The sequence below is a fragment of the Garra rufa genome, chromosome 1 (genome assembly GCF_049309525.1).
Source record: "Garra rufa chromosome 1, GarRuf1.0, whole genome shotgun sequence".
In the NCBI taxonomy this organism is placed as follows: Eukaryota; Metazoa; Chordata; class Actinopteri; order Cypriniformes; family Cyprinidae; genus Garra; species Garra rufa.
Window position 1 is genome coordinate 81824898 of NC_133361.1, and position 16225 is coordinate 81841122.

Here is a 16225-nt window from a genome sequence, read left to right on the forward strand (position 1 = left end):
AACAGGTTGCGTTTTCTGCCACACTGTTATATCCTAATATATTGACAGGGTATGTACATACCCATTAGACATTGTTTAAAGACAGATTGAAATGTCTACTTAAAATAATGGAAAATTTATTTTTGTTTATTAAATTCGTATATATTCAACGAGAGATACTGCACATTCTTTTCCTTCTGAGCTTACTAGGCCTAGGCGCAGCGGAGCCTATTCCTACAGTAATTCCTGGAATTTAACCCAGAAGAACAACACGATGCGGCTTGATTCAGCAAAATATTCATTTAATGTTATATAATCAACAATATATAGTTAATATATAATCAGACTAAAGTATTAAGGGTGCCCACACATTAAAAAATTTTTTTAAAGCATAATATTTGTTTTTATCCACGAACAAAATAGGAAAAAGCTTACTCTCAAACATTATTATCCCTCCTATTGGATGAGTGCCTGTTTAACTTACTGTAAGTGTCTAACTTACTGTAAGGTTTGCTGAATTTCAGAAACATATATGTAGCCTACTTAGGGTGATAAAATTGTATTGTATTAACATATGATTAAGGAAAAAAGTAAAAAAGTTTATATAAATTAAACATTTAAAGGCAAAGAACGATGAAAAAACTGCAGTGCACAACAGAACCATATTAATATAACAGATTTTACAAACAAACTAAACTACATATGCCTTTCCAAAACCTGAGCCTTAAGGTCCTTGTGCAGGTAGCAGCCACGTACATAACGAACTACTGTTGTCTCAAAAATGCAAGAACTCTTTGTAGTACAGGGATTCCAAGTGAGCCTCTTTCCCCGCTAAGAGGGTCACATTGTTCGACAAGTTGCTGGAAGTGATTGTGCTCCAGTTGAAAATCTGTATTTGGCACGTGAACTCTTTCATGCCATTGAAAGAGAGACTGTGTCCGTGTTGCAGCTTGTGCTGACTGACTTGGACCTGCAGTTGAGGCAGGTAAGCTAGCTTGTCTAAAAATGTCCTGAATTGCTGTCAGTGATGAGTTCTGCAAATTCAGGCAGCCTCGAACAAAAATTTGACGGGGTGTTTTCTGTCTCTCTGTTCTAAGTCCGTGATTGTTCCACTGGGCAGCAAACATTTGCAGGTCTCTGTTGAGTCGCGGGATATAAACAAAATGCAAAGCCCAGATGTGCATTTCATTGTCTACACTGATGATGTTTTGTTCCTCAAGAAACGAAAACAGCTCAGTACGTATTTGATATTCCTCTCCAAAGGTCACCCCAAAGTCTCTCCACACGTTGATTGTGAGTGCTTCGTCCTCTTAAAGCACTGCCCTGTTCAAGTCCTCTGTATACCTCCATAAATGCACATACAAAGTTGTTCTCACCACCGTAGTCACATCTGACACGCGATGGAACGGCATACCTTTCAACAGCCTCCATGAACAGTTTCATGACTGTTGTACGTCGGTTGTTGGTTGATGCCTGCAGCATTGTGATCATGCGGCTGAATCCATCAATCCCACCATGAATTACGATTCTCCATCTGAAACAAGTATTAATGCAGTTATAAAATAGACACAGGCATAATGTAATACAACTGTGTCAGCATTAAAGGGTTGGTGCAGCCAAAAATGTAAACGTTCTTTAAAATATCTTAATCTATGTTTAGCAAAATAAAAAAACTCATACAGGGGTGCGTTTCCCGTACAACGATGTAACTCACTGGTTAACATCCATAGTATATGCACCGTTGTGAAAACGAACAAGCTAGTCACGACTGTTTCCCGAACAAGGTCGCATCTGGGCACTTCAAAACGACACTTTAAAGGGCGCACACATACTTACGTCATACTCTGGGGTTCCCTTTATGCACATGCACACTATTCATGGCACCTTAGAGGACAATTAATTATTTGTAACGGTGTTTATTTTAGTTTTTCCACCGCCTGCCATCAAATGCAACCCATTATTAAGGCAAAGCTGCCTAGTGGAACGCATTGCTAATATTATATTTTCCACTCAATTCTGTCTTAAGATACCTTGTTTTACCATTTTAACGTAAACTTTTCTCATTAAAACAACATATTTATCTAGTTAAATGGATAACTTTTTGGTATCCCTGACGTAGACATTGTTCATTAGGATTTTGGACAAGCAACATACAAAGGACTCTAATAAGAAGCTTGTACAGTATTCTAATAGGAAATTCTATCATATTTTGGAATTATTCCTATAGGATTTTGATTGGAATAGTGTTAGGATTCTTCAAAATTCTTGAAGGATGCTTTGAAATAAAAAAGGACCCCATTATAATCCTGTCCAAATTATACAGGATATTTGACTTGTCCTGTCCAGAATCTGATAGATATTATAATTTGAATCCTGTAGAGTGTAGAGGATTCCTTTACGAATTTTTGACAAGGGAATAATGAAATTGTTAAAAGTAGGCTTGTAATAATATGTCATTGAAAGTTCAGAATTTTCTAATTAAAACAACACAATTTATCTGGTAATAACGACGTGTCATAATAACGATATGTTATATTTTTTTTTCTTCCAGAAGACATTTACATTATGTGAGCAAGCTAAGTTGGCACGAGTATTTGCACGCTGCGGGAGTTACTGCAGGAGGGATAATATAAATTTTGTTATATTATTGTGACAGTACATAAACTAAAGCAGACATTTATAATATTTCCACAATGCAAAGGACCGCGCCGGCGCCGCCGACTCTAAAAGTAGTGTTGCGCTTTATATATGAGATATATTTTTGCAAGAAATATATGCCACAGCGAAACAGTATGAACATAAATAATTTCTGACTAATTTTAGACTGGGGTATGGAGTTAGAATAGTTGCATGATTCCAAATAAATACATTATGATCCACAAATAAATGTAAAGCGATTGACAAAAACCAAGCATATTCACAAATAAATAGAATGAGATACAGAAATAAATCTTAGAGTTACACAAACATGAATTATATTCACAAGTAAAAAAAAATAGAATTGCAAATAAAAAACATACTCAAAAATATTTTGTGAATCGCATACTGTGCATTTGTTGATCGCTGCGCATGTTTGTGGATTGCTCTCTGTCAGGGGCGGAGTGGGGCACTAAAATCCACCAGGGATGCGTTTCCCATACAACGACGTAACTCGCTGATTAACCTCCATAGTACGATGCATTGTTGTGGAAACGAACTTGCTAGTTAAAGCTGTAGTCTACGATGTCGAGAAAGCCTGAATTTTTAAAAAACTCATCCTGCCCCTCCACACGCACACCCCTCCCCTCTGTGCTACCTGATCCCTCCCACCGAGAAACGACCTGAACAACGTCACTCAGTCAAGCAGGAGTAAACATGGAACAGAGATGTACCATGTGCGATGTCTTTGAATCCCGTCTTCATTGGAGTAGATGAAACTGGTCCTCTCTCATAGCTGAAAGAAGTGAACACACAAAGCCTTGAAGTAATGAACACTTACAATTATGACTGATTGACGTCATTTACTTTCACAACATTGCTTAGTCGCTTCAATCTAATGACCTCGCTAATGACACATCAAATGTAAAGTTAACTTTCGACACTTGAACGTAGTTGCTTCATCAACAATGCAATGTCACCATTGTCCTAACAAAATAGCTCAGAGGCACACGTTTGAGTTCACGCACGCGCAAGATAAGCAACACATGCAATGTTCTATCGGCTCGAACAGAAAACCGCTAACCATAGGCCTACTGAAATAGTCAAGCACTTCAAGAAATGTAATTACTTTGACCCGCGATAGGCGATGCTGAACGGCTAACATTCCAATGCCGACCGGTAGCATGATCATGTTGTCAGACTGATAAAAAGCTATTTATGTAATACACCACACCATAAAAGTATAAATAAATGCTTACCTGCTCAACAAAAAGTCAGCCATGTCAGCGTCAGTTTTAAGTCCAAGGTTTCTCTGAAGCTTCCTCCAACGGGCAATGGTGGACCCTATATTGATTCGGCTTTGAGTCCGGCGTTCTTCACATTTTTTTTTAATCTCTGCTCTTTCCTCATTTGACTTTCTCTTTCTTCCAACCTTGACTGTTGGGGCGAGCAGGGGCCGCTTGCTGCTGTCTGTTTGTTGGTTTTTCTCCATTGCTGAGTTGATGCTGCCTAATTTCGCACGAAATTTCATGTCGCAGGAGGGGGCGGGGTCAGGGTGGGGTGCGGTGGGTGGAGACGCGAGTGGAGCAGGGGATTGGATGATTGCAGTTAACCAATGTAAGCTGTCCGGCCGGACATTGGTCAATTTCTCTGCGGGTACACCCAATAGAGTGAATGGATTTTTTTCATTCTTTTTTCTCTTCATATTATTAGGATTGTACTGTAGAACCATAACCAGCATCTAAACGAGGTTATTAATAATGAACAATCTTTGAAATTGAGCAATTCCAGCGTTATGGACGTGACATTCAAGGTCAAAACCTGAAATATAAATTCTCATAAATTTTATTCTTTACCAATCCATTAAACAATCTTTTTATATTTTTCGAAACCCCTTAAAAAAAAGAGTCCAGACATCAGAAAACGTTCACTCTAAAACCCTGTTTTATATTTTAAATGAGAGAAGTACACATGCGTTACGGACGTGACAAAAAAAGACACGAGTTTCTGGGAGAAAACATTTTGTAAAATTTCTGCGATTTACAGTGCACAAACCAGAAGTAACAATATCTGCCAAATTGTTAAAATAAAAGAGTTGGTTATTTACAAAACCTAAAATATAAATTTTGTTTAAATTTTCACTGTTATGTTTCAGAGGAAAAATCGGCGTTACGGACGTGACATCTCTCCGTTACGGATGTGACCGTTCTGAAAGCGGAATTTATCTGACTATGAAAATGCGTATAAAATGCTTTAAAAACTTGAACAGAGACGTCTAATAGTAAGTAATAAACATTCGTTTAAGCCATTATTTAACTTATTATTGTATACAAAAAGGAGACATTTAAATTTAAAAAAAAAAAAAAAGAAAGAAAGAAACGCTTTGTATTATATATTTACATTAAATCAGTTTAGAACTGATTTTAAGTTGTTTCATTATTTAAAAAAAAATGCAAGTGATTGCACAGTCGCCTCCCTGTCATATGCATATTAATATTCTGTGCAAACACTTGAATATGGGCCAAAAACGTACATTTGCGTATGTTAACACTGGAGGTGCCAAGACTGCCAAGACGGCGAATATAAGACGACAGGCGGCGAATGTTTGCTTGTGAATGCACTAGGCATGGGCCGGTATAAGATTCTGTCGGTATGATAACCTTGGATAAAAATATCACGGTTTCACAGTATCACGGTATTGTAATTACTGCTCTACAATGTTATATTTAAAAGTCTGGGTAAAAAAAAACATTTTTTTTTTTAACTGATCATAGTATATTTTATTTCAGGAAACATATAGAACATTTTGTAACATGGAACATCAGGCAAAATAATTAAAATAAATAATTGAATCTTCTTAATAAAATTTAATTTCAGTCACTTGTGTGAGCCTAAGCCTGCAGCTCAACAATAATAAACAAAATAAAATTTTAAAAAACAAATCCTTTTCCAAAAATATGACCATCAGTGACAGTTCCAAAAATAAACAAATACTGAAAGACAGGTGAGAGCCAGCGAGTTTTTTTTTTAGTGCCGTGATTTTGAAAAGATGTTAAACCGTGACTTTTTCAAACCGCGGTAAACCTTGAAACCGGTTATCATCCCATGCCTAGTATAGATAGCCTATATGCACAGGCGGACATAACCTTTTTTTTTTTAAATGTCATATAATGTTCATTATCAACATCATATAATTTAAAACTTTTGTGTGTTGCAAATAACTTGCCGCTATCTGCGCTGCATTCTTGCTGAGTACAATATTTTGCGTGTTGAGCAAGCATGCTATTGAAATATGCAATATGATTTGTGGTGCATTCTAGGCATGGGATGATAACCGGTTTCAAGGTTTACCGCGGTTTGAAAAAGTCACGGTTTCTAAACCGCAAACAAAAAAAGTTATACCGTTCCTACAATATGTGCATTTTCTGTGTCGTCAAAGTGAAAGCGCAGGACTCTACTAGGTTGTGCATGTGTGTACCTGCAGCGAAAACAATGCAGCCCCTCCCCCAGCGGTTAGTGCTGCAGGCGCGTGTCTGTGATTGTGTACGTGATCCGCAGTCAGTGAGACTCAGCAGTAATATAAGTTCAGGATGGCCGAAGGAGGTGAATCCCCACAACACAGAGTGGGAAATAGCAGACTTTATGTACTAACTTTACATTTCTGTGATTGAACATTAGTACAACAATTAAGTTAAAGTGAAATCACGTCTTTGCTTTTAAGCCTTCTGCCACGTTAAAGGTCACGCAGTGTGTAGGTTTTTGCAGCATCTAGCGGCGAAATTGTGAATTGCAACAGTCCACCTCTCACCCCTCCCTTTACAGAACTACGGATGCAGATAGAGGATTAAAATCTAGCCGTTTTTGACAGCAACGAATAGTGAGATTTCTTTTAAAACGTAATTTAAGGAATTATTTATTGATCATTCAATAAAACTATATTATTAAAAATATTACTGTTACTTGTTCATCATTGTGTCAGTGTTTTTTTTTCCCACAAGCTGATAATTCTAAGTTAATAAAAACATAATGGTTCATTAAGGTCTTTATGCACCCCTGAAAACATAGTTATTGCACCTGTGTCTAGAGATCATCTTAAATATTACACAGTGCATCTTTAACATCTTTTCAAAATCACGGCATTAAAAAAAAAACTTGCTGGCTCTCACCTGTCTTTGAGTATTTGTTTATTTTTGGAACTGTCAGTGATGGTCATATTTTTGGAAAAGGATTTGTTTTTGAAAATTTTATTTTGTTTATTATTGTTGAGCTGCAGGATTAGGCTCACACAAGTGACTGAAATTAAATTTAATTAAGAAGATTCAATTATTTATTTTAATTATTTTGCCTGATGTTCCATGTTACAAAATGTTCTATATTATAAGAATTAATGTGTTTTTCATTAATGTGTTTTTCATTAATGTGTTTTTCAGTGCAGTTTCCTTGAGTTAATATTTTGTAGTTTTGTTCTTTGCAGTTTACTTCAGTTAAGAGAAACAGTTCATTCTGGGAATGTTTTGTCTGTCTGTTTCAGGGTTATCTGTCATCAGGAAACCAGTTGAGTGCGGCTGCACTATCTTCCTCTCTTCCTTATAGTTGCCCTGGATCATCTGTAATTTTCCTTCCCATATGTAGAAGTATTTGCTTAAATGATATGTGAACCCCCGCCTACATGAAGGCTTGTAAGGGTGCTGTATAAAAGATGGGACTGCCCCATCTTCTTTAGTAGATAACAATAAACCAACTTGTATTAGACTTTGGTGTGTTGTTGTCTATCCCAAGCGCGCTTGTTGCTGATCCACTCGACAGACCTGAGAAACTGCAGTGACCCAGAAACGAGGTTCTAACAATCTGGTGACCCCGACGTGATGTCTCTGATCAGGTAAGACAAAGTATAGTTTGACTACCTGATTAGTGACATTACTATTACTGTGTGTCTGTAATTACGTGACTTGGGCAAGACAGAGTATAGTCTGACTGTCTAATTAGTAATTGCTGATTAAATTGCGTAACTCGGGCAAGACAGAGTATAGTCTGACTGTCTGATTACCAATTGTTTAACTGCGTAGTAAGGTAAGACAGAGTATAGTCTGACTATCTGTACTGACGTAAGGTATACCCTCAGCGAGGCTTGGAAGAGCGCTATAGAAATCAAAAATCGAAAACGAAATTAAAAGCAAAAGTGTGAGTCACGAGTTTTGGTCTGTCCCGTGGTGAGGTGAATATCTGTATATCTATCATGGGAGCCACCTATCCTAAACCAAATTCTGGCGAAACACCCAATGATTGGATGAATAGATGTAGTTGGGGTTTTTATACAAATTTATGGGTGAATAATTTAGCGGGTTGGACCGAAGTCAATGGGATGTATCCTACATATCCACGAACGGGTTCTTTTGACCCAAATCATATGGCACAAGCTTTTCGATTGACATATAAAGGCGAAGGCGACCCTGAATGGGACCAAAAATATATGAAAGACGGGTATGATGTTTGGTTAAAAATGCAAACTGTATGGAATGATAAACAGGGTATTTCACTGCCAAAATCTGTCAGGAATGTGGTACCGAAAAAGCCGACAGGAAAAAAAGAGAAAAAATTATTAGCTGAGGCTGAGTCGAAATTACAGAAAACCAAATTAGAAAAAACAGCTAAACTCGATCCAGAAGTACCGTCTACTTCTTCACTTCCGCCGTGCGCGCCGCCACACTGTCCGGCGCCCGCGCCTAATGTGCCCGCGCCTAACATAACTGCGCGCAGCGCGCCCGCGCTTACTTCCGCAGAGCCTTGCGCGCCCTCACCAGCGCCCGTAAAAAAAACAAATGAAGCTCACTTGTGGATATCAAAACGAAAGGGTCACGTAGAGGTAACTCCGCCGTCTGTCTCAACTTTGAAAGATATTTTGAGCATGTTGCCTGAAGTGGACAAACCTTTACACTTCGTGGACATGTTAATAAAATTATCGCGACACAGTCATTTTACCGGCGCTGATTATAAGTTCATAATCATGTCCAAAATGGGTAATAAATACGACGAGACGCGTTTACTCGATACAGTTACTTGCTTAGCTGCAGCGAATGATGAGCTCCAGGCAAATCCCCTCTTTTCTCCCCAGGGGGAGGACGAGGATGAGTGGGAGGGTAGAGCAAAACCTGCATCTTATAAAAAAGATGGGGAAAGTTATTTTTACTGGCGAGACAACCCTAACGCTATATCTACTCTTCAGAAGCAGCTTACTAAATTTCTGATAGGTGAAAGACATGCCAATAGGGACCTTTCACATGTAACTAACTGTAAACAGGAAAAGAAAGAACCAGTGCCTGTTTTCTTTAAAAGATTTAAAGATGCTTGGATTCACTTAGGCGGGTTTGAATTAGATGACCATGTGCCAGATTGCCTCTTTGTCTCCACTTTCCTTAATAATTGTGCACCCGAAGTGCAGCCTTTGCTGAAATTGCAGTTAACCGACCGATCACGATTGACTGTGGAGGATGTGGGAAAAAAGATTAGAACAATGGCTGGTGATGGGTTATTTGATCTGCCTAAAACAGCGAACCCTGCCTTCCTGCATCACGCAGGGGGTGGAGCCCGCACATCAGGGAATTCAGGGCAAGTTCAACGTAGAAAGGGGAACTGCCATTATTGTGGGAGGGAGGGGCATTGGTTTGTAGACTGCAGGAAGAGACAGGCTGATGAGAGGAAGGGTAAATACCACCCACAGCAGCAGCAGCAGCCACAGCAGCCACAGCATCAGGGAAATCACTCTTTGCCCGCACTCCCTCCTCCCCCTCCCCCTCCACCTACACATCCCTATTACACTCAATAGGGTTGCCCACAGAATCACGCCCCCAACACCACACTTTTGTCTATAACCATAGACTCCCCCAATGGGGAGGAGCCTGCTACTCTAATGATTAACATGTTAGGGCAGGATTTCCCTTTTCTCATTGATTCAGGGGCTACTATGTCATCGGTGGGTGGGGGCTACGAGGGGCCACTCTCTAACCAGAGTGTTGATTCTGTGGGGATTGATGGGTCTCCTTTCTTGACACCGCTTACGCCACCATTAGAATTGAAGGTAGGCTCTCACAGACTAAATCACAGATTTGTATATATGGCATCGTGCTCTTATAATTTAATGGGAAGGGATTTGATGGCTGCCCTGGGGGTGGAGATGAAGTTTAAAAATGGTAAACTTGTAGTGCACACCTCGGACGACGTGTGCAATGAAATAGGTGCCCTGAATGGCCTACAGGTGTCACTGTTGTCCACTTGTAAAATAACCTCACCCCAACCTGACTTTTCTGAATTACCAGACAGTCTGTGGGCAGCCCACAAGGATGATGTAGGCAGTGTCTCCTGTTCCCCATACTGCGCTACAGTTAAGCATAGTGACCCTATATACATTAAACAATATCCACTATCAGAGGATAAGGCTAGGGGTATTGATGTTATAGTGTCATCGCTAGTGAAGCAATGGGTAATAAAACGCATCACTAGCCCCTATAATACACCAGTGAATCCTGTCCCCAAGCCAAATGGCACTTGGAGATTCACTCAAGATTTAAGGATAATTAATGAATTGGTGGTACCAATGGCCCCTTTGGTCCCTGATGTAACATCTGTTCTCATGGCTATTGATTGTAACCATGGTCATTTCTCAGTGGTTGATCTCTGTTCTGCTTTTTTCAGCATTCCTGTGGAACCAGATACACAGCCCTTATTCGCATTCACTCACAGGGGTCAACAATATACTTGGACACGCCTCCCACAAGGGTATGTTGATAGTCCCGCCTACTTTAGCATGGTGGTCAAAGACTGCTTGTCCACTTTGAGTCTGCCTGAAGGGGCAGCACTTCATCAGTACGCTGATGACCTTATGATAACAGCTGTGACGGCGGAAGTCTGCAAATAAAGTACGCTAGCACTGTTACAGCATCTCAGTGAGCACGGCTTTAAGGTCTCTAAGAGTAAGTTACAATTCTGTCAACCATCCGTGACCTATTTAGGCCATTGCCTAACCAAAGGTCAGCGCACCCTCACTGCTGACAGACTTCAAGCAGTAAGGAATCACCCGCAACCGCGCACTAAGCAGCAAATGTTGGCTTTTCTGGGACTGGTTAATTACTGCAGACAGTGGATTCCCGACTGTTCTCATTTTGATAAAGTATTGAGGTCCTGTTATGACAATAAAACCCCTGCATCGTCGCCTATCATCTGGACAGATGAGGCTAAACAGGCATTTAAGCAGCTAAAAGGGGCCCTATGTTCCAGCCCCTCATTAGGCCTGCCCAATTACAAGTTACCTTTCCACTTGTTTGCTTACAATGGCCCTGATACTGCATGTGCAGTATTAGCACAGGAACATGGAGGGGGAATGAGACCTGTGGCTTTCCTTTCAAAAACCTTGGACAACATCATCAGGGGTCTACCACGTTGCCTACAGGCGGTAGCAGCATGCGCACTGATGGTGCAAGATGCTGAAAAGATTGTGTTATCACACCCCCTAACATTACACACTTGTCATCAGGTAAAGCACACCATACAGAATTTGAACACACAACATATGTCAGTACAGCGTAGGACGGGGTATGAACATGTGCTAACTGCTACAACTAACCTCAGTATTAAGAGCTCAATAGGCATGAGTCATGTTGCTATGACATTGCATCACCTTCTAGCAACAGCCCCAACTATAGATTATGCCACCATGGAAACCCATGATTGTCTAGCAGAGATCACACATACATGTGCTCTCCGTTCTGACTTGGAAGAGACCCCCTTAGATGGGGGCGACATGGTTTTTGTGGATGGCTCGTGCTCAAAACCACAAGATGGCGTCTTCCTATGTGGCTATGCTGTATGTCAACTACCTGACGTGGTGTTGGAAGCACACAGCCTTCCTTTTCGCTCAGCACAAGCTGCAGAACTGTATGCTCTAACCAGAGCCTGTCAGATGTTTGCTGACAAAGATGTGACTATTTATACTGACTCACGATACGCTTTCGGAGTAGTACATGACTTTGCTCAAATATGGCGAGCCAGGGGATTTGTGGGGGCGGATGGAAAGCCAATTTCACATCAAAATTTAGTTGAGTCATTGATCGAAGCCTCAGGTCTCCCAAGGAGAATAGCCATAGTAAAAACAAAGGGACACTCGAATTTATATACAGATGAGGCTAAGGGTAACTCACTGGCTGACCTAAATGCAAGAGGGGCCTCAAAGCCCCCATGTTAATGTAGCTCTAGTGTCAACCTCAAAAATGACGTCATCACTAATTCCAGATGTTGACCTTATCACTGTCCAGAAAGCAGCAAGTGAATCTGACCGTCAATTCTGGTCAGTTTTTTCTGCGTCTCAGGGACCTGATGACCTCTGGCGTGACAAAGATGGTCGACTGTGTTTACCTACGTCTGTTTTACCGTTTCTCGTCTGCGAATTTCATGGTATCACTCATCGCGGCCGAAGAGGGGTACTAGATACAATGCGAGGTCTATTTTGCGTCGACCAATTACCGCAAACGGTTAATGACATTCTTGACAGATGTTTAACTTGCGCTAAAAATAATATAAGCAAACCTCCAGCAAAACATCAACACCTGCCGAGGCCTAACCAACCGTTTACTGAGTGGCAGGTTGATTTTACACACATGCCCAAGAGGGGACCTTTTAAATACCTCTTGGTGCTTGTGGACAAATTTTCTAAGTGGGTAGAAGCTTTTCCATGTGCGAAGGAAAATGCAAATGTTGTAGTGCAGTTTTTAACCAAAGACATCATACCCAGATATGGTATCCCGGTATCGATAGATTCCGATAAGGGCACACCTTTCACATCAAAAGTAACGCAGCAATTGGCGAAAGAGTTACAAATTGATTGGCGACTACATATACCCTTCCATCCTCAAAGCTCAGCTTTCGTTGAGAGGAAGAATAGGACCATTAAACAAAAAATAAGAAAAGCAATGATCAGTATGAATACATCCGATTGGACAAGGGTTCTTCCAATTGTCTTAGCAGACCTAAGAATGATGCCTCAGCCAAATTTAGACAACTTATCACCCTATGAGGTGGTGATGGGCCGACCTTTCCCCATCCCTTGGCGCCACGGAATGGTAGGGATAGGTGTGGTGTTAACTGATCATATGTCTGAGTACTCTGTAGGCCTAATAGAAAAATTAAATGAGTTCTGGGAAAGGGTTAACATGAAACACCCTGAGATCCCGAAAGCTAACTCACACCCCTTTGAAGTGGGCAATCAAGTATTGATAAAGAAACTAAAAACCGGGGGCCTCAATGACTCTCAGTATGATGGGCCTACAGAGATACTAGCTGTGACCAGAACTGCTGTTTTAACTGATCTTTTTCCACAGTGGATTCATGCAACCAGAGTGAAACCCTTGAAATGAAGAACAATGTATTACAAGTACTAACTGTTTTTGTTTTCCAGAGCAATAATGTGTATTGTCCTAGCTGGACTCATGGTACCCAACGCTTCAAAGGAGGAGGCCAAAAGAAACCTCTTCTGGCAGTATGCAAACTGGACAGCACGTCAACTGACCAATGAATCATGTGTGGTGTGTCAAGAATTATTCCGCACCATAATAACTGTATCCTTGAAACCATTTGTCCATAACTGTGAACCCCCCAATTTCACTGTGTTCTGTACATATTATGCGGGGAAAATGTATGTATGGCCTCCTAGGTGTGTAAAAAGGGTAACGACACCCTATACTGATGAAACTAAACGGCATAATTACTGTTGTATGAATGAAACGTGCAAGAAAGAAGGTAGTGCATCAAGTAAAAATGAAACTGAAACTGTTGATGTAAAAGTTAGCCTGGTGTTACCAGAAGGTTTTATGTTTCCTTACTGTTTTAATGGGACATCAGGTGAAAGCGTGACAGGTATAAGTGCTACAAATTGTAAACAAATAATAAACCAAGGGCAGGGTATAGACAGGTGGCTGCAAAGCTACTGTCCAAAGTTCGAGAGGGGCTCATGTGAGAAGAACACCGCAGCATGTGCTAAGGGAAATAATACTGCTTGTTACACCTCTAGGAACACTGCCTGCATTGAATTGCTCACGCTCTGTGAAGATCCCTGGCCAGCGAAAGGTGCAGTGCTGGCTGATGACTGGTACTGGTACTATGGTGAGGACACTGTAAACAACACGTACAGGATGAGCTGGACAGGCCTCTGTGCACCAGTGCAGCTGCAACATCGTGTGACTGTGATGCATACACAACGTGATTTGTCTTTCAGGAGCAAACGATCAGTGGACAACGAGGACGTCCCTGAGGAACATCAGATGAGGTCACACTGGACTCGGTTCTGGAAGTCTATGGTACCTCAGTTCGGCGTCTCTGACCTACTGAGACAACAGAACATCATGCATTATCGACTGGCATCCTTTGTTAACAGCACCACAGCTGCACTGGTAGGGGTACAAAGCGAGCTGCGTGCACTGAGACAAGTGGTCGTGCAAAACAGGTTGGCTCTGGACATGCTTCTTGCCCAGCAGGGAGGGGTTTGTTCTGTTGTAGGTGACAAATGCTGCACATACATACCTGCAAATGATGAGCCCGAGGGATCAATTGGCACTGCTGTAGCTACTATGAAGCAGATCTCATCCCAGATATATGAGGATGAGCTAAAGTCTAGAATTAACAATTGGAATTGGGGTATTCTCTCTAGCCTATTTGGCACGTTTGCACCTTATGTCTCAATGATAATACCGGTATTACTTATTTTGTTTCTATTGTGTATTTTTGGTCCATGCATTTTGAAATGTTTCACACAACGTATGTATACTATGGTGTCTGCTATCTCCGCAGGATATCGCCCACTGCCACAGAAGGATAGAGAAGAATCCAGACTCTAGAGGAGAGTCTGGAAGAGGGGATTATAAGAATTAATGTGTTTTTCATTAATGTGTTTTTCATTAATGTGTTTTTCAGTGCAGTTTCCTTGAGTTAATATTTTGTAGTTTTGTTCTTTGCAGTTTACTTCAGTTAAGAGAAACAGTTCGTTCTGGGAATGTTTTGTCTGTCTGTTTCAGGGTTATCTGTCGGCAGGAAACCAGTTGAGTGCGGCTGCACTATCTTCCTCTCTTCCTTATAGTTGCCCTGGATCATCTGTAATTTTCCTTCCCATATGTAGAAGTATTTGCTTAAATGATATGTGAACCCCCGCCTACATGAAGGCTTGTAAGGGTGCTGTATAAAAGATGGGACTGCCCCATCTTCTTTAGTAGATAACAATAAACCAACTTGTATTAGACTTTGGTGTGTTGTTGTCTATCCCAAGCGCGCTTGTTGCTGATCCACTCGACAGACCTGAGAAACTGCAGTGACCCAGAAACGAGGTTCTAACATATATGTTTCCTGAAATAAAATATACTATGATCAGTTAAAAAAAATATATGTTGTTTTTTACCCAGACATTTAAATATAACATTGTAGAGCAGTAATTACAATACTGTGATACCGTGATATTTTTATCCAAGGTTATCATACCGTCAGAATCTTATACCGGCCCATGCCTAATCTATACGCGGACAAATGCAAATGCGCGAAGTTCTCACTGAGAATGTGATTTTTTTTTAATGTTTTTGGAATTAATTTGTTTCTTAAATGCTATAGGCTATGGTAAGCCTAAAACTAGTCATAGCAGATCAGTCATCAGCAACGAAGTAAACATACGCGCCGTTATGAAGCGTCGTAGACTACAATAGATGCACAAACGAGCAGCATTTCTGCCGAAGGGAGAAAAGTTGGCCATTCACAAAGAATAAAATATAAATTTTAATTCAGTTTTTGTTTATCTGTTTAAGCACAGGGGCGTCACTAGACACAAATCTGCTGTGCCCCAGTCAAATCTCAAATTTGAGTTTTAATATACTTTTATAATCCCGAAATTATGACATTAAACTATAGCCTATACAACAATGAATTAACGCTTCTAAAAGCAATGCCGTTTATAAGACTATGCACACAGATATCCATGCCCGCGCACGTCAGTGTATTTAATTGCAATGTACACGTCGTGCAGCCTTTCACGCAGAAGTAGCCTACATAAAAAGTAATGGGGGACCTGTGCCCCAGTAGCTTTAGGTCTAGCAACTCCCCTGCACATAACGTTTGCCACAAAGCGCAGGCAAAAGAAGCAATGATTGACAAAATAAGACGTTTTAATTATTTATCAATACTAATTAAACTTTACTTTCTTTAGATGTATTTGATATTTTACATATTTTTGATGTATATGAGGCAGATGCACCCCTATTTTAAGTTATTTCTTTTTTTATTATTATTATTTTAAGTTGTTTCATTATCAGAAAAAAAATTATTTATCAGAAAAAAAGTGATCACGCGGGCAACTCCCTGTCATGAATGCGCATTAGTTTTCCGCACAAACACTTGAATATCAATAATAGCATATTTAAGGTTAACGCTAGAGTGTGGGATCCGCATTAAAATAAATCTTCACAAAGTCTACATCCGAGAGAAATGCAGTTATAACCAGCAAATTGAAAGATATATTTGACGTTTCAAAATTATCTAATAGGTCGATGCCGCTCCAAATCATTGATCATTATTGCTGTTGATCAAG

At 40.3% G+C, this 16225-nt stretch overlaps 1 protein-coding gene and 1 long non-coding RNA gene across 2 annotated transcripts in view; both read right to left on the minus strand.

The window, feature by feature from the left end:
• LOC141339709 (uncharacterized) overlaps positions 1-16225 on the minus strand; it is a 253315-nt gene that overhangs the window by 13900 nt on the left and 223190 nt on the right. The window lies entirely within an intron of this gene.
• LOC141339877 (uncharacterized) lies at positions 1446-4036 on the minus strand. Its single transcript, XR_012356450.1, has 3 exons — positions 3876-4036; positions 3351-3412; positions 1446-1513 (listed from the first exon to the last, which is right to left on the minus strand). It is a non-coding gene; the product is annotated as an uncharacterized lncRNA (long non-coding RNA).